The 21,026-nt window shown below is 33.7% G+C and overlaps 1 protein-coding gene across 1 annotated transcript in view; it reads right to left on the bottom strand.

Annotated features, from left to right (window-relative positions):
• Positions 1–6,117: 6,117 nt before the first annotated feature.
• Positions 6,118–21,026, bottom strand: part of LOC143232493 (spondin-1-like) — a 481,016-nt gene continuing 466,107 nt past the window's right edge. The window contains exon 16 of the mRNA XM_076468039.1: positions 6,118–6,127. The gene's annotated coding sequence lies outside the window, so the exon portion shown is untranslated. The remainder of the gene's footprint in view (positions 6,128–21,026) is intronic.

The following is a 21,026-nucleotide window of genomic DNA, read 5'->3' as shown; positions in this document are numbered from 1 at the left end:
GTATGTTAAGATCTACCATTGAAGTAACGATTTCATATAGTTTACTTGCCAAGCTTTACTACTGAAGTATTGTTTTCAAGTTGCTATTCTGTCTTGTATAATTATTTATTATCTGTATATATGTAATGAAGTAATGCAACTAGCACAAAAGGGAACTTCATAGAAGTAGAAAAATGATGTTGTAGAGCCGTTGAAGCCACATGGTATTCATCTAAACAATGAAGATCATCCTGAATTAGATAAACAGACTTTTGAAGAAGAAACTATGGGTAATGATAATGAAGATTCTCTCCAACAAAGATGCTTCACAGTCCAAGTGCTAAGAGATATGTTTCAGCATATCAGAGATGCAATTAATATTATTCAAAAACGTGGCACCCTTTTGGATTGATTTGTAAAGTTGACACAGATTGTTATAGGCTCTCTGTCATGGTACCACGAAGTTTTAAATGCACAATTGCAAATCGGACAACAGAAAACCCTGGGCTCTTTATTAAAAAACACTCAAGGAACCAAAAGCAGGACCTTCTGGCACCCAAGTGTTTAGCAAATAAAAATGCTGTTTATAAGTCTTTGAACTTAGAATTAGTTATAAATAAGTGTACACTATAAGTTGTATTGTTTAGTATTGTACGGATACTATACATGTACAGTGCGCATTTTGAGTGCTAGTTGTAAAACAGAACATTTTCTCTGTTCAATACTACATTTCATTATTTCTTATAGGAGAACTTGCTCTGCTTTGGATCATATAGATAGTTTTTACGCTCTTACGGTCCCTATTCTTTCCTCATTTCCCATTATTCTTATGGGGGAAATTCTTTGTTATTCATCGTTTCGTTATAAGTTTCAACTTACTGGTCCTTAATACCAACGCATAACGAAGACCGCCTGTATCTGGATTAAATTCTGTGTTCACATTAGACTTGCAGTCGGTATTGTCTACAGTGAGGTACCCCATAAAACATTTCTTATTGTGTTTGTATTTTTGCAGCTGAGGTTAAAGTAACACTACCAAGTTCTGTGTGAATGCGTGTGGGTGGATACGTGGTCACGTTCTGTGTGTGTGCTTTTCTTATAGCAACGCCACATCGGGCTATCTGCTGAGCTCTCCGAGGGGAATCGAACCCTTGATTTTAGCGTTGTAAATCCGTAGACTTACTACTGAACTAGCGGGGGGCTGATCACGTTCACATGCGTTGTATATATTTGGATTTGTAGCTGAATTAAGAGACAAATTTCCATGTTTTCTGTGAATTTGTGCTTTAGCAGCTGAAACAAGGATCGCATTCCCATGTTCTGTGTGGATGTGAAAGTAAGGTTTATAATCTCCATACATCATTGTTGTCACAAAAATAAGATATGAACTTTATTTTCATCCTGATTATCTAGGAAAATTCTTCAAAAGCAATAGAAGAGATATGAATATAACTCAGGATCTGTCCTAGGGTATATTATTACATGGGTGAAGTATGACCTTAAGTCACACTATTTTGAAAAATACTGTAACAGAGTAAATACGCTCATGATATAGTAGTTAAACCTCATACTGACACGGAAAACAATTGTATAAACTTGAGTTAGATGTACCTTTTTAACACGAAATACCATAACAAGAGCATTTGTGATATTCCATCATGTGATAAAAGTACTGTTGATGTTTTATTATATGACAATAATATGACAACAGTACATATAATATTCCATCATATGATAAGAGAACTTGTGATGTTCCATCATATGACAAGAATACTTGTGATGTTCCATCATATGATAAGAGTGCTGTTGATGTTCTATTATATGGCAATAATATTTGTGATGTTCTATCATATGCCAAGAGTACTTACGATGTTTCATTATAATGAAGGCAGTAACTAAACTACCGATGGCTTTATAAGTATTTTATTTATTTATATTAGAATTACATAATACAGTCAATAGGTAAATGAATGTTTATAACTGTTATGGTTACTAATTTACACGCTCGCCAAAATGTAATTATTAATTACTTACTTTTATTATAAGATACATATTTATAACTTATTTATATCCTACGTTTTGGTGGCTAATCTGCTGCTATTTTAAGATAAGTGTAAGTCCTGTGTCTGTGGTTGTAGTAGCCAGTATATAATCCCGGATATTCTTAATATAGAGGTTGGTGCGATGTCTCATTTGATTGAGGTTTCTCCATTCACATTTGGTGTATTAGGTGCGCACCATATTTTATCATTAGTACTTAATGCGTTCATTGTAATGATTATAGGTATGTGACACACTACATAATTTGAGTAAAAGTTCCAAGAAAAAGATATCCAATAAATTGATTTGTAATGAAGCATAAGGATACATACTGGGATACGGGTGCTGTGCCAATCACCATTGTCGAAAACCTATTTTTTGTCGTTATAAGACATGAAGGCGAGGCATGGCCAGGTGGCTAAGGTACTCGACTCGTAATCTAAGGGTCGCGGGTTCGAATCTTTGTCACACCAAACATGCTTGTCCTTTCAGCCTTGGGGACGTTATAAAGTCACGATCAGTCACACTATTCGTTGGTAAAAGAGTAGCCCAAGAGTTGGCAGTGAGTGGTGATGACTAGCTGCCTTCCATTTAGTCTTACATTGCTAAATTAAGGAAGGCTAGCGCAGACAGCCCTTGTGTAGCTTTTCGCGAAAATTCAAAACAAACAAGCAATTATAAGCCATGAAACTTATCGCTCAGGCACTAGTGGGTAAGAGGTTAAAAATCTAAACATTGCATGTAAATTAATACATTTTGGAAACAAGCGCATGGATAATTATTTTACTTCACACTTTTTGAAATCTGTGAACAAAGTGATCTGCAAAATACTTCAGGCAATTATTTTTGAAAACAAATATGTATATATGACAAATCATAAGTACTCCTCATTATGCGTATTTCTATATGTATCTAATAACAAAACTCATGCTTAAAGGGTTATTTGTCAATAAACGTGGCAGTAATAGAGTTAATGAGTTATCCTGTTTGGACATTACATTACATTCATATTGTAATATGAACTCTGAGAATACTTTCACTTTACAAACTTGTTTAGAGGGTAAATATACGACTACTACATTTATTTATTTTCTGGTATAAGTAGTTTGCAAAAGCAGCACTAAATCATACAGTGAACATTATTCTCTTCAGACAATTATACAAGGACATATGAAGTGTTTCGTTCATTCGTTCTCCAAGAAATATTACGACGATTGTCTATACAGAGATCTTTAGTTTTATTATATATGAAACCTTGGCTTTTGATCAATCAGGAACCTTTCTGAAAATATTAGTAACAGCTAAGCATTTTATCAATTGGTAGAAATATAAAACTGCTTGTGCATTCGGCAGTCAAAAGAATTAAACGCTGTCAACTGTTGTATTTATCCGAAGTCCACAAGAAATGAGAAGGAACCTAAATACATGAATGTCTGCGGACTTACAATGATGTAAATTGAATTCCAAAATCCGTAGTGGTCAGTGCACAGATAACTCATTGTGTGGTTTTGTGCTCACACTACAAAGAACAACAACAATATATGGAGACTACAGTTGATAGATAAATATATAAACAAACAGAAAAATAGAGGGGCATTAGATATTAAGTGATTTTCTAGAAGTCCTGTACATTAACTTTAGTCAATAAGAACACTTGAAAGTATTATTAGCACGCTCTGTTCTTTAAGATTCGTTTGTTTGTTTTAGCACAAAAATGCACAATGGGCTGTCTGCACTTCGTCCACTGTCATCCATTATTTTTTATTATAAATTTTTATTAATATAAATAACTTGAAAATTATCATACTTCAAGGAACGATTAAGAACAGACGGGGATGCCGTGGATAAAGTTGCTATATTTACTTTAACAGTGAAGTATTCTGTGGACGGCTGAGTAAGAAAAAATAATATTTGTTCGTTTCATACTAATAGTTAGTAACCTAGACATTTTAGATGTTGTTATATTGTTTGTAAAGTTATGTAAAAATTAAAAGTGTGAAATACTGACACCAAGAGATAATATTTCCAACCCAAACTACATTGTTGTACTAACCTGTTCCAGTATTTCATATTTCTGTGTCATCAAAAGCAATTATCTCTTCACAACCGGATGCAATTCGTAAATAGTAGACATAGATGCAAGAAATTATGAGCTTTTGCACTCCTATTCGTTTATAATTTCATCTTTTATTTTTATTCCCTTCTACATACGGGGATTGAGACAACAGATGACGTCATATAAACAATGTCTCTCTGGTACTGTATGGTTTTTTTTAACGCATACTTCAATTATGAAGGTTAATTTTACCACATTATACTTTGACACATTATACTTATTTTATAGTTATTTTATTATTTGTCTTTTATTGACGTAAAACGTTTTTTGCTTTACTACTTCGTATTCAGTAAGTCTCACACTTAATTTACATTTATATATTAACTGTACTCAGTTAAAGTTCAGTGAACTTCATTATGTCAAATAGTTCAGTTTAACTATTTCTTTAGTAAGAGAATTAGACTTAAAGTCATATACGCTACTGGCACAATATCAATATATTTCTAGCAGGCTTGGAAATTTTAACACAGGAGAATTTAACGGACCACTTAAGATGTTACGAACAGAGTTGTAGTACTGTGCATTGGTGTGGAAAAAGGAAAGTGGATTCGCTTCTTTTCGATCCAGACCATTTCATTCCGACATTACATTCATAACTTAGTGTATTTTTACTCTTGACGTTCGTTCCTGACTTAATGTATTTCCACTTTCAACTTTGTATTTCTGTCCTAGCATCTTTCTAGGCCTACATTGCATCCCTGACTTAGTATCTTTTCATCTCGAGATCGCACCCTTGTTTTAATGTTTTCCTACCCTACATACCTGAATAATGTTTTCCTACCCTACATACCTGAATAAATGTATTTCCTTTGTTTTCTTTCACATCAAATTTTTTATTCTTTGTTTCAGATTTCTCTTCCATGAAGGCCCGACATAACCATGTGAGTTAAGGCGTTCGACTCGTAATCTGAGAGTCGTGGGTTCGAATTCCTGTCGCACCAAATATGCTCGCCTTTTCAGCCGTTATAACGTGACGGTCAATCCCACAATTCGTTGGTGAAAGAGTATCTCAAGAGTTGGCGGTGGGTGGTGACAACTAGCTGCCTTTTCTCTAGGCTTACACTGTAAAATTAGGGACGGCTAGCGCAGATACAGCTCTCGTGTAGCTTTGCGCGAAATTCAAAAAAACAACATAAAAATTTTTCCATAAATCAACTACTCGGTTCACCATAGCAACTTCCAGATCAATTGATGGGCGAAAGAACAGAACGGTTTCTATAAACTTTCATCAGATTTAGCTTTTTGATATTTGGTTCTAATTAGCATTAATTTCAAAGTAAAAAAAAAAAATGTGAAAAATTATAATTCAAACTAAACCAATATAAACTATTTTGTATAGAACTATTCGTTATTAATAGTTCACTTAGGTTTGTTAATTCTAGAGTAAAACCACATTGCACCATCTGCTACGTCTGCTGCGGGGTATCGAACCTAGAATTTTAGAGTTACAAGTCCATAAGCTTGCTGCTCGCCCATCTGTAGACTAAAAGTCAGCCGTACGTGTGAAATTAAATTTTAGTTAAATACTACATTGCTGTGTGTGTTAGAGCTAACATTAAAGGGAAGTTAAAGTAATGATAATTTATCATGAGAGAAATGTCGATACACAAGTCACTATCATGTATATACATAAACAAACGTCGATACACAAGCCATTATCATATATACACATAAAGAAACGTCGGTACACAAGTCAATATCATGCATACATATAAAGATATATCGGTATACAAGCCAATGTCATGTAAAAAACACACAATCAAATGTCAGTAACAAAGCCTGATTTGATCGCACATATAACTTAAATATTGTGATGAATAACACAGTTACCGCGCGCTCACGCTCTATGCAATGATATATATTCCTAGGTTATTAATCAACCAATAGTTTCTTAGTGACAGATAAAGATGTTAGACACACTTTCAGAAACGTGCACATCGGGGACATCTTCCTTGTGAGAAGTAAGCTTGCACACTCTACTTACGTTAATCGTTACACTAGAAACGTGGAAGACATTTGCTTTGCTTTTCTATTTCATGGAACAAAAATTTATCTATCTGTAGGTTTATAACAAAAATGTTAAACACGAACAAAGACCGTTTGTTTCTTGTTAAACATAAATCTGTCCACCATAATATCGAAATTCGGTTTTTTATTAGAATAAGCTCACAGATTTATCGCTGATCCACCAGGTGGCCATGCACAAATAACAAATTCATTTGTTTCTTATTTTAGACGAGAAAATATTCAGCACGTTGATTAAAGAACTAATAAACTGAAACGTGAATAAAAGAATAAATTATACCGCCCAATATTTTAAGGGAGAGTAATATTACGTGTTTAACTAATGGTAAGGTAGTTATGTACAAGTAAGCAGACACTTCCATCTGTTCTACTTGTGAGACCGTATCTCAGCTTTCCGGATGCTTTGTGTATATACAAAAATACTTTCTACGTTGTTTTAGAAGCTTGTTTGTTTTGAATTTTGCGCAAAACTAAATGAGAGCTTTATGCATTAGCTATCCCTAATTTAGTAATGTAAGACACCACTAACTCATTCTACCAACGAATAGTGGAATTTATCGTAGCAGTATGACGTCCCCACAGCTGAAAGGGAGAGCATGTTTGGGGATTGGGATTCGAAACCGTGACTCAGATCGCGAGTCGAGCGCACTAACCGCTTGGTCACGCAGGGCCATTTTGAAAGCAATATGTGCTTAATATTTAAATTTGTTTGTTAGTCAAAAGTGATATGAATTAATTATCAATACGTTATAAAAATGCGATATTTCAACCTGTAGAATGACCCAGCATGGCCAGGTGGTTAAGGCACTCGATTCATAATCTGAGGTAGGCCCGGCATGGTCAAGTGTGTTAAGGCGTTCGACGTGTAATCCAAGGGATCGGGTTCGAATCCCGGTCGCACTAAACATGCTAGCCTTTTCAACCGTGGGGGCGTTATACGCGACGGTCAATCCCACTATTTGTTGGTAAAATAGTAATTCAAGATTGGTCGTGGGTGGTGATGGCTATCTGCCCTCCCTCTAGTCTTACTAGATGGCTAGTGCAGATAGCTCTCGTGTGACTTTGCGCTAAATTAAAAAACACTCAAATTTTAGAATTTTTTTATATTCGTTTTATATTCTACTACATAAATAATTGTTTGTTTGGGTTTTTGTGCAAAGCTATACGAAGCTTATCTGCATTATTTAGCAGTGATAAGCTAGTAGTGAGGCATGTAGTCACACCACCCACTGCTAACTGTTGGGCTACTCTTTTATCAACGAATAGTGAGATTACCTGATACACTGTTATAATGTCTTCTTGGATGATAGGAGAAAAATATTTGGTCACCAGCAACCTTTAGGTTACTAGTCGAACACCTTAACTATCAGGCATTGTTATGTGCTACGTAAAAAATGTAATATTTATTTCGAAAGTGAGAGCTACTATTTGTCTTAGCTTAATTTTGCCTTGACAGTATATTATTATATACGATAAGCCATAGAGGTCCTGTGTATTTTGGTAGTACGTATAGATTAACTATATGATTGCATAAAGAATAAAGTTAATTTTGTCTATGAATAAAAGATAAAAAACAACAAAACTTTGTGAAAAACATCACATTAACGATACATTAATACACGAGCTCTCTCTGGGTGTGATATTACATTCGTTGTTTTGAAATGAAAGAATGTGATTTAGCATGTTTTTAATCAATATATAGGTTCAAAAGTAGGTCACATTGTTCAAAAGGTTTAATCGCATTAAACTATTTGTTACAAAAAAATAAGTAAAAAAGGTTCGCGTGACTCGTGGGGATATATCTCTTGTACCATGTCTGTAACGCCCACTGATATTAAATAGTCAAACATCTCATATCGTGATCTAAACTGAAGTCCAAGAATATACACAGTTGCTGTTGTACATTTCATTCTCTAGAATTAGAGCTTATAACCAAATAAGGCTGTAATTCTGTAAATTATCTTTGTGTGAGATTCAATTTAATCTATCAGATAACATGATATAATTCATAAAGTATTTTAGAATTCACGAAATGTGAAAAAAATATATTTCAGAATTGTTTTTGTTTGTTTGTTTTGGAATTTCGCACAAAGCTACTCGAGAGCTATCTGTGCTAGCCGTCCCTAATTTAGCAGTGTAAGACTAGAGGAAGGCAGCTAGTCATCACCACCCACCGCCAACTCTTGGGCTACTCTTTTACCAACGAAAAGTGGGATTGAGTAACATTATAACGCCCCCACGGCTGGGAGGGCAAGCATGTTTGGCGCGACTTGGGCGCAAATCCGCGACCCTCAGTTTACGAAGCGCACGCCTTAACGCGCTAGGCCATGCCAGGCCATATTTCAGAAAACTAAACCTGATTAATTAGATTAACATTATTTCAATACGTTACATCTGATGTTAATTGTTAATGTAATAGAAGCAAAAAACGCAGTTTTATTAAGATGTTCTTCTTTCTAAAATTTTCTCTGACGGTTCTTTATACCGAAGATTTTTTCTTGCATGAATAAACTTCAGTTACAGCGAAATAGAAATTACTTAAAATTGTGGGTTTAATTCCATAAGAAGTTTAGTACTTAAGAGACGAAACTTGATCAGTACTATAACCCAAAAATCAAAATTCGGAATTTCGTTTTAATGTAATTTAGGACTATATGCTTGATGATTAAACTATAGCCGAGTGTATGAAGAACTAAATCAATATTTTACTATTATCCAGTGATGTAATAATACTAGTAAATGTGGGTTTAATTTTTAAATTGGATTTTGGGTGATAAGGCTAAGGATGCCTAATCAAGTTTCACGAATTACCTTTAATGCTACGTTTCTGTAAGTAATCTTTAGACAGGAGGGTTACTATTGTAGCTAGGTGGCCTCACTTTTCAGTTGCTTTTTAATTTCTTCTATATTTTGTTGTTCACTGATGAACGATATATAACTGTCACCGAGTGCAACTCTGTCCATTCATGTCTATTTGCTCCTCAGCAAATCAGCGGCAGTTCTGAAAGATTATAACACTAAATATTGAAAGTCCTTATATTTGGTGGGCATTTGCGTAGCAGCCGTAGCTTTTCACTTAACAAAAAACAAGAAATCGTAACTATTTACTTTTAAATGTACTGATATAACAACCAGTCGTTCACAATTTCGTCCAATATTTCTTAATCGTATCAACAACCACGCCTGCTGCCGAACTCCCAGATTAAGAACCACAGTTTCGTAAAGATTATGATGCAAAAGAATCTCTTTTGAATGTTTATTCTATTTACTTTCGTCTGCTTTACTTTGGCTGATATCTAAAAATTGTCTCTTTAATTCGTTTCTTTAAAAGAAATTCGTAGATTTAGCCTTTTGTTTTTAACTTAACAAAAATATTGTATTTTTTGTTGGAACGATTATAACAGCAAAGTCCAACAGAGTTAAATATTTGTGAGACATGTGACATATGTTTGAGTTACTTAAGAAATAAACAAGGAAAAAATCTTAACCTTCATACTAAGATTTTTCTGAGGGTTTGGCCACACTCTACAATTCACTGAGAACTTTGGATATCAAGGTATCTTTTCCTATAACAATATTAAAATTTACCGTTGTTATCTTGACCTTAAAGAACAGGTTCGATTAGTATGTTCACAGTTCACACTTGAATTTGCCCTACAAACATCTTTCTATTGCAAGTGAAAACTCTGAGTTTCAGCAACAGAGAAATATCACAGTAAAATGATGTTTTTAAATTTTAATATACCTTTTCTGCACAGTTTTCGAATGTTAAATTTCAATAAATAAACTTTATCTTTCTCGTTTTGCATCACGGAGTCGTTGAGGGAAAGGAATATATATGTTTATAATAAAGTAATTTCTCAATTAAAATATTATTATAAATATTAACGGTTTAGGGCAGAAGAGAAAACATTGTAATCTATATTGTTCTGGGATATAAGTTAACAGCAAACAAACAATATTATTGAAACACTCTTTATGTACAAACAAGAATAAAAACGGTTTTTACTAAATTAACAGAATACTATATCAGGTTAGATTCTCAATTGTTTGTCTCTACTGCTAGTAAGAAATATTTACCAGAAGAATGAATATTTTCTATACATCACAGGAGATTTTACCAGTAATGTTTTTTGTGGTATTTTTGTGACGTGTTTTCGGTATTGATTCACAAGCTGTTGTTAGCCCTTTTGAAATTCGCTGTTAAAAAATGAAGATAAACCTCTGAGATTGCTCTTCAAGATAAGAATTTTGTGTATATAAAAAAAGACATTTCTAAATGCTGGAAAAATCCCAAACATCGCAAAATCTGATAAAGCACTCAACCGCTTGCTACACATTTCGCTTTTGTGTTGCAGACAAACCATAATACTTTTGCGTAACTCAAGCTTCTGTAGCCTTTGGTCGACATATTACATGGAGTATCTTTGAGAATTACTGGGCAAAATGCTGGAAAGAAGATGAACTTAACATAAATATAAATTAAGAGTCCATGTTTGTAGCTATTTTAGGGAAAAAATTACATACAGAAGACTTTTAGAGTAAATGAACATAAATTAATTTAAATATTTACAACTTTCATCACTTGGGTTTGGTCGTAGTTTTGTCCGAAGCTACACTGTATGCAATATCTGTTTTGCCCACCACGGACATAGAAATAAGAATTTTAGCGTCGTAAGCTTTAGATTTACCTCTGAAGAGTCAGCAATTAGGATTTTAGATATTTTTTTTGTCCAACAAAATTTGATTTTTTTCTCGAGTACACAACACCCACCCCATGGCACGAGATTGTAGTTATTTATAATAAACAGGAAATTATTTAAGACAAATAAAGTTTGTCAGTATTTACGATATAAAATAATAACGCTAATTAAAGAGTTTTTTGGTAGTTCTTTGTTGTTGCTGTTTGTTCTTGTTTTCTTTCTACATTGTGCCGTCAATGAAAAATTATGTATATAAATAAATATACATATATCATTGTTACATATTAAAATTTCAACTAATCTGAAACTGTTGTTTTTAAATTAGCACACAACGACACAATGGGCTATCTCTGCTCTGCCCACCTGAAACTGAGTTATGCGATAATTAAAATTTAGAAGTTATATAAATGTCGATATATATCCAATTTATGATACTTGTCTACAAGATTGATATATAGAATATTCTTTTTTAATACAAATTTTGTTTAAGATACAAATAATAATCAATTTAAAATAGCGGTTATTACGAACAATGATCTATAAACAAGCGTTTTATAAACTTACAAACAAACAGTCTTCTATCTGATTCGAAACTTCTTTGATATCTTAACGAGGGTTAACAATGAGCGAATTAATTTTGAATAAATCTAGGTACAATTCAACTAACCGAGAGCTACCTAGAAATAGAGTTTGTAGAAAGTTCTGCCTGCACAACCATATAGACGATACGTTAGTGTTTACGTACACATATATATTGTTAATTCTTATATTCGAGAACCTTCTACAACTTTAGTGAATAAGCGGAAGTTTCGCAGTACAGATTTAAGAGTATAAATTATGTAGATTTATAAATATAAATTTAACTTGAGCAAACATCGATATTAAAACAGATATGATAATAAATCCATCACATGTGTTTCTAAATATAGTTTAAGTTTGTATTAAACAGAAAATGTTCAATCTGAATTTTCTAACTCAATTTCATTGTTGAATTAAGGGCACTACAAATGTATGAAGGTTTGTGTGTTTTTTTTTCTTTAATTTCGCGCAAAGCTACTCGAGGGCTATCTGCGCAAACTGCCCCTAGTTCAGCACTGTAAGACTAGAGGGAAGGCAGCTAATTATCAGCACCCACCGCCAACCCTTGGGCTACTCTTTTACCAACGAATAGTGGGATTGACCGTCACATTATAACGCCCCCACGGCTGAAAGGGCGAGCATGTTTGGTGCGACTGGGTGTATGAATGTAAGATACACAGAGAAATTTGAGTCGTTTGTAAATGTAGACGATAAGTTTTATATATATATATGTAGTAGAAAAAGTACCCGGTTTCACACGGCTTATTAGGTTGGTGTATTATTATTAGGTTTATATATTTTAGAAATACATAAGAAATGAATGTAAAACTATCGATTCAATTTGAAGCTCGCATCATTTCTGAATTAAGGTATTTTTTGTTATATCACCAACATTTTCAGCAAAAAACTAACCTCTTTAATAAACGGAGACTCCAAAACGAGAAATCAACAAATATTCTTCCAGTTTTGTTATTTGTACATTTCATTTTCTATTTTCAATATACAGACTAACAACAATATTAAGTTATATTTTTGTTGCAAAGCAACATCGTATAAAAGACAGTGTTGGAATGCACTGTTTCCAAAACGCACTGGTTTTTCTATTTATTAGAACGTGTTATATAAGAAACCATTTCTTTTTATGAGGCCCGACATGGCCAGGTAGATAAGGCACTCGACTCTCTATCCGAGGGTCAAAGGTTCGAATCCTCATTACACCAAACATGCTCGCCCTTTCAACCGTGGGGGCGTTATAATGTTTCGGTCGATCCCACTATTTGTTGGTAAAAGAGTAGCCCAAGAGTTGGCGGTGGGTGGTGATGACTAGCTACCTTCCATCTAGTCTTACACTGCTAAATTATGGACGGCTAGTGCAGATAAACCTCGTTTAGTTTTGTGCGAGATTTAAAACAAACCAAACAAACCATCCTTAGCTTTATAGTAATTAAATGAATATCATAAAGTGTTGTGAACACATTATATGGTAAACAACATAACTTGATAACTTAAAAAGCAGGAACCATTTTCTTTGAGTTAGTAGATCAGTGAATATCCTAGTTTTGCATAATTGGGTTTACTTCCAGCTATATTGATTGGGAGCTCTTTAGCAGCACGTGAGATGAATGTCAGAGTTGTCTCTCACCTCTTGAATCTGCTACTTTCTCATACGGATTACCTCAGTTCTTTTCTTCTTTTCCCAGAGGTTAATCAAGCCATGCATTAAACCACACATATTTTGAACCAGAGATTGTACTGTCTGTCTTTCAGTTGCTTATTCCCTGTCTCAAAATCTCAGGAACCTGTAAGCGCACCAAAATCCATTTCCCTATAGACTTTTGGCTATAATCAGGTTAGATGACCTATACGATGGTGGTACATTGTAATGGAAGTACTCGGGGACTTTGACAAGCAGTATGCCCCTGTTCTAAGGCTGCAAAATGATAAGGAACTCTCAGCAGTTTGTCTATTGACTACTGAACTCCAGTCTTCATTGCGAACTATGGTTTTCTTGGTTATATATCTATTAGCACGGAGATGCTCATCATTACCCACAATTCACCTTCGTTACTAATCAGTATTCGCCATCTCACCTACTAGTACAATAGCTCCTGTTAACAAATGTCAACTACCAATGGTACCTCTAATATATATTGGTTAGCCTCATGTCGCTTCAACTACAGATGGATTTGAATTACTCTGGCTGGCTAAGACTTACTAATTCTTCATACAGCTTCAGACTTGTCAAATACAATCCTACCTCGATCACCTTTAGTTATTTGTTCTTTTCTTACACTAAAGCTTATCATGAATGAGAGAATTCATTTACAAATTTTGGGTGCACCATAATTTAGCAGCTATTCATTCTGACCCTGCAACAACAACGACAAAATTAAATGTACTATAACAGCATTGTATAGGACTTTTCTATACACAATAATCTTCTCATACAACCATCTGCCTTCAGTGGCTAACTTTTCTCCTCGAATCTAAGGCCTTTTAATAATATAAAATGCCATTTCTTCAAACATTAAACCTCTCAAACTCAATAACACAAAAGTTAATGTGAAAGGTAATACAAATATCAGCAAAAACAGAATGCTATAAGATTAGATATCCTGTGGTCACAGTAACAAAATTTTAATCCTTCCTTGCTTCCCTGTGTTAGTCCCCCATTGGTACAGCAGTAAGTCTTCGGATTTACAACGCTAAAATCAGGGGTTCGATTCCCCTCGGTGGACTCAGCAGATAGCCTAATGTGACTTTGCTATAAGAAAACATACACACACTTTGTGTTATTTTCAGGCGGTATTGATTTCCAACAGAGAAATACTATAAATCTGTAGAATAACAGGAGATTAAATTAGGAAATAAATCATGGAGTAATTCTGAGTTCTGCGAATTTTTACAAAGTATAAGAAAGAAAGAGATTGGACAAAAATGAGATAAAGCACAATGAAACTATGTTTATTAAAACTCACAAACAGTTAATACAATGTATGTATTGGAAAACTATGTTTATTAAAACTCACAAACAGTTAATATAATGTATGTATTGGAAAACTATGTTTATTAAAACTCACAAACAGAGTTAAAATAATGTATGTATTGGAAAACACCTTCGCTTTATAGTTATTTCTCTAAACTTTGTTTAACAATTTAAGAAATTGTGTTATTAAGAATTAATTAACATTACATGTTAAAATTTAGGAGAGTGCTGCTATTCACAAGAAAAGACTTGACTTCGGTTACCAAACTGAAGGCATGAGCCAGAGAGAGAGACAAATAACTAAAATGTTATAACATTAAATGGTAAATTTTATACTACTATATCTTCAGGATATATGTACCACTTATATCACTGTTTGTCAATCCTATGGAAACACAAAGAAAGTTGTAACATCAAGATATAACCTGACATACCATTAGAAGACATTTCTCTTGACCTCAGTGTGCAGTATTGCAATCATAATACACATGAGCAAAATAAGTGTTACTATGTGAATGATGTTCACTATCATAACCTTTGTTACCACAAGGTTTGATGGCAAATACAGACTAGTAAAAATTGTAATATATTGGGTGTTATTCGCTTCGCCATGATAACAGTGCGCTGCTACCGATCTATGCACCACCTAGAGATCTGGAATTACACAGAGTTTATGAATGCGTTGTATACAATTCCTCATTCAACCACTAATTACCGTCAGACTGTTAGACTGTAGAAACCCATAATTATGGCTAATACATTGTATTCTTGATATTTTAAACACCAAAGTCTGATGTTGGTTGAGAGTTCACGAGGGAAATGTTTATACAACAAGCACAGGTCCCTCCCTGAGTTTAAGACTAAACACCTCTTTTTATCAATGTCTAATAGTGCAGCGAAAAAGAATTAGTTCATCTCCTGAAGCCTTTAAAGAATGTTACTAACTGCTGAGGGGTGAGGAGGGGTAGCCAGATCTGGAAGCAACTAGTGCATTACTTGATCTTCAGTTTGGAATGTGCCTAACGGTACTAAAAACATATGTGAGGACCAGCTTTTTAATTGGGAAACAGTTATGGCCAAGTTGTGATAGCATTTTACCAGCCTGTGTCACACCAACTTATATTTCAGGATGGATTCAAGAGTGATTTCCCAGAGACTTTTTGCCACTTAAGCAGACCATCTGAACAAACATTATTATCAGAATTTCAATAACGAATTTGTACAGGATATCAGAAAATAGCTACTCGGTTATCACCAAGTTCGGATGGCAAGTGTTTATAGATGTAATGACTAGAACATCAACACTGTGTACAAATAAAGCTGATCATCAGGAGTTTGAAAACTTGGCTAAAAGTTTTGTGACTCCTACTTTCCAGGTTATAAAGTAGTTTTAAGGTGAAATATTTGTTTGATATTAACACTATCGAGTTAATTATCAGCAGAACTTCCGTGGAACAGACTACATGATACTTAGTGGGCATATAATTGCAAGGAGGAAGTTCGTAAACTATCTTAACACAAAATATAAATCAGATTGTTACAAATTCAAGCGGAAAAGTCCTTGCTTTAGTAGATTTTGCCTGTATTTACATTTCACTTATGCAAACTGTATAGAGTGGAACGACTTGACTCACAAATTGCCATACATTATCGTTCAAATATTCTCCAGGTCAGTAAGTGTACTTTACTGCAGAGTTTTGTATTTAATTTATGTTCATCTGAATACATTTGGTATACATTACAATGAGAACGTGAATATTAATCCTAGTTAGATTAAGTGACCTTAGTTCGTCTGAATACTGCTGGCTAATATATAATGAGTTTATCTTCTCATAAATGGCCGATTGCTATTGTACAGCACCTATTGAGACAAAACTGACATGTTAACATGTAAATTGCCATGGTAATGAAACGCAAACTGGAAGGGGCTGTCTAATGTTATAGGTATATATGACAATATCTAATGTTGAGGTGTCTATATCGGTTGATAAACATTTATTAATCCAGTTTGTTGAACACATTATATTAAAACTATTTTAATATCCATAACAGCAAGTCATATTAAAATCACTTCTGATATAAAGTTATGGTAGAACAGAATGCATCATGGCTATGTTTTTATATTGTTTTACATCTCATAGGTGGTGTGATGCTACTGAAAATTAATAGCTTTTTAAGAAAAGTATGTAACAGCCTTTTTCATGCAAAATATTTTTACATTTACAATCTAAACTTTGTCCGTTCATGGTCTTATAACTTTTAATGGAGATATTCCTTGTACTTAATAGCATTAACAAACAAATAAATATGGCTGAAATTGAGAACTAGAAATACTTGAAAAAGTTGCACTCTGTTAATAGAGAGAATACATGAAGACAAAAGCTAGTGACAACAGCTATCCATGCGCCCCAGACAATGGTATGCAATATTGTCAAGAAATATTTGTATCTGGACAAGTGACACAAGTCATGTATACACAAGTTTTCCTACAATATATTCAAGAAAAACTAACTGTAGAAAACTGCACAAACCTAGATATATGTGTGGGGTTGAATAGCAGCATATGATAAACCACAACTGTATCCTAATAACAATAACAAGTTTCATATCATTTACCACAGGTAAATGGTTGAAATAAGGTGATACACCCCTTGTGATACATTTACAAAGATATTCACAACTGTCACTGAATATTACAACAGAAGCAAGTTTGTCATCACTAAAATGGTCAGGGTGAGCTCTGTTTATTATGACAATGTGCTGAACCCTTGATATACATAGAAATGCTGATTTTGTATAGAAACGAAGCCAACATGGTATAAGCTCATCAGTACAAGGCTACCATTCATGCCTCAAATTCAACCATCACATGGCTTAAAATGCCGGAGAACGAAATGGATATTCACCCAGCCTATGTGAATGCGTACCAGTCAAGTCGCCAAGTACAGTGTGTATAGATTCCAGTGTGATTGGAATGTTGAAATGGAGTGAAAAACCATTGTGCTCTTAAAGTAGGTGAATTTTGGAAATAATGAATGGAGGAATAGTATGTTTTGGTAATGGCAGTCTTGTAACTGCTCCTTTCGTAATGGAAACTACACTGCAAGAGATTTTTCAAGATACATAGTAATCATATAGGACATGACTGCTATGTGGTGACATGGACTTCAGTGATGTGATTGGGTTCTAAAATCATTTTAGTATAACTTACTCAATGCTCTGAATGTAAAGATATTTGTGTGGTGTTGTACACATGTAGCATTCGTGAGAGTTGAATTACAATAACACAGAGAATACAACTGTCAAAAAACATATAAATGAAGCCCTCCAGAAGCACAGCAATATCTTTGCAAACTAGTATTACTAGAAACCGGGTTTCGATAACCGTGGTGGGTAGAAATGTTGAACATTGTGTTGCTTTGTGCTTAACTTCAAACAAAATAAATAAATGAAAATATAGGTTTTGATGTTGTTTCGAATTAAGCACAAAGCTACACACTGCGCTATCTGTGCTCTGCCCACCACGGGTATCGAAACCCGGTTTTTAGCGTTGTAAATCCGCAGACATACCGCTGAGCCACTGGGAGGCAAAGGTTTTGAACTGAGTGTTAAAACTTGAGTAAAAAGTAAAATGCTAATATTAACAGTTGAAAATGTTTTCAGTTTACATTTAGATATTCAACAAATAGTATATTTTATACGATGAGATAAGAGTGATGAGTGAGCTCACACTGTGTGTCAAGCTGAACATAATTTGACCTAGTGAAGAACGTTTTTGAATGGATGATGTCACAATGTACAGGAACAGTTGAAGTAAGGTGAAATCTGCGAAAAGTAGCTTAAATTTCATAACAAATTAAAATTTAATGTTATACATGATTATGATTGAATATTTTTAATTGTACAGATTGCAATATTTCGTAAATACAGAAGTTTACTGAATATGTTATTAATATTGTTTCATTACATGTTACAGTTGGAAACGGTTGATAGTGCACACTGTGAGTGTTCAACCAGAAGTAGGGAGTAATATCCACATTACCGTTTTTTTTAAAGTCACCTCTGACCTATACTTAATTTGTAACTGAAAGGTGTCTAACAGAATTATTTGTTTGTTTTGAACTTTTGCGCAAAGATACACAAGGGTTATCTGCGCAAGTCGTCCCTAATTTAGTAGTGTAAAACTAGAGGGAAGCCAACTCTTGGGCTAATCTTTTACCAATGAATAGTAGAATTGATCGTCATATTGTAACGTCCCTACGGCTGAAAGGACGAACATCTTTGATGTGATTGGGATTCAAGCTCGAGACTCCCAGATTACGAGTCGAGCGCTTTAACTCCGTGGCCATGCTGGGTCGTGACAGAAGTGAGATGTTGGTGGTAATGGACTCCCATGAAAGGAGTATAGAGGTTGGTATTTGTATTGTGAATAAACTGTTTTATTTACTTAAATATATAATCGGTAATTGTAATGTTACTTCTTCATTTCTAAATATATCCAATATCTGTTTTTATAACAACCAGACAGCAGCAAAGATAATGTTAGCAGATTAGAGAATAGGTATGTTAGCTGTTGTTATGGAAACACTGACAATAAGCAGCACAGCTGAGAAACGGTCAAGCATGAGATCCAATGAATCCTTGTGAATCAAGTGTACAAAGGATAGATTGTATACAAGCAACAAACAAGTGAACCTATAACAACACCACGATTCGAACATTGAAAGATGACGGACAATTTCAAACCATTAAGCCTAAAACTGTTATTAAAGTCAAGTTAACTGATTTTCAATAATTCACAAAATTTTGGCGTTCAGTCCATAATTTTTAAAGTATGATACTTAAATATTATTTTATACAGTCTTTTAGTTTCTCATAGTCCAGCCCAGCTGATAAGTTCTGGTATTGAATACAATGGTTCTTAAGCAATGATTTGTGGGAAGCAAAAAAAAAACTCTTAAATGCTATTGTCCTTATGCCTCAGACTTTGACCCACAACGGACAAATTAAAAAGAACACAATAAAAAACTGTAGTTAATTTGAAGTTTATAATAATGTCACTTGACCAAATTAATAGTAATTGTTACCATACTACGGTAACATTCAAGCCTACATTTTCAGTTGAACATGTGATTATATAAGACAGAAGTCACTCACACTGCTTCATTTGCTCGCTCAGATATTTGTATTCATTCACGTCGGAAATACTCTAAAGTGACAAAAACTGTGCGAAACGTTTGGCTTGAATGCAAATGACAATGAACTTGTGAGGAATAGTATCCTGTGAGATACTATCCTGTTGTTCGACCGTTAATGGGTGTAGAAACACTGTTTATCCCTGCTGTCCCTCTACACCTGAGACTGTGTACTACTCAGCATTTAAAACTGCTACTTAATGATTAAATGTCAGTCCAGAGTGCGTGATAAAACAAATAAGCGGCAGTAACTTCATATTGTATTTCATGACTCATTATCTTACAGTTGTTTTCTCAAAGATAAAAGGCTTACTTTTAATGTACTGAATGGGAATTGTGTTAAATAGCTCTTGCTACATAGATTATTATTTTTCACGTGTCTATAACTGTTTTACGATGAAGAATATTTGTATAATATATTTTATTTATATATAAATATATTAGCACTAATAAGCATTTTGTTCTGTATGCCAGTGTTGGTATGTTTGTGTTGATGTATTTCACTTCCTATTTTAACTAAGTTATATTTTCAACATTTTGTTTTGACATTTATTATTTTTGTATACATTGAATTATTATTAATATAGAGTTGTACTTTATAACTTCAGATTAATTTTCCTTTATTTTGTATTCTTGCTTTTATATACAGTGTAGTTTTATGTCACTGCACTTTATTTATTGGTTTAATTATAACTTAAGTTTCTGTTTTACTTATTTGTTAACAGAGCGAGAGTTAGTTACGCTACTTAATGCATAACGTATTTTAACTGTGTTTGGAATCTTAAACTTAAGGATGGTAGAGAAAGCAACTAAAAGAATGAATCGTTTAGTATGTGAATGCACGAAGTAGTTTCTTTCATTCTAGTTAAATCTTGTACATTTATAAAAAGTTGTATGTTGGTTTAACTTAAAACTTTGATAAAAAGTGGCTAAAATTCTCCCACCTTAGTTTCCTATTGATCTGTTTCAGTTAAATGCAATATAAGAATTATAATCTACATAGTTATAAAGGGCATATTTTAAATTTATTAATTTTAGAAACCCAAATTTATCAAAGATTTGATTATGTATTTGTGTATGAACCAATTGTTGTGAAGTTCAAATATTGTAAATTGAGGTCGTGTTACTTAAACCTATTGAATTTTGCTCGTTGCTTTAATTGAATATTGTTACATCATATGATCCCTTTAAAAAAGTTGTAGGCCTATGTCAAGCAATATATATATATATCTGTGCGACCAAATAAATTCAAGTAAAAAAATTAGTGAAAGTAAGACAAAGTTTGAGAGAAATAATGATCTAGAGTTTAACCATAAAGAGTGTCTATTGGCGACCTTTGAAGTGTTATAGCCACAAATTGTAATGTAATAACAGAGCAGAGAAGAATAATTCATTTCTCATTA

This window comes from Tachypleus tridentatus, chromosome 11, assembly GCF_004210375.1.
Source record: "Tachypleus tridentatus isolate NWPU-2018 chromosome 11, ASM421037v1, whole genome shotgun sequence".
Classification (NCBI taxonomy): domain Eukaryota; kingdom Metazoa; phylum Arthropoda; class Merostomata; order Xiphosura; family Limulidae; genus Tachypleus; species Tachypleus tridentatus.
This window is presented reverse-complemented; position numbering and strand designations above follow the sequence as displayed.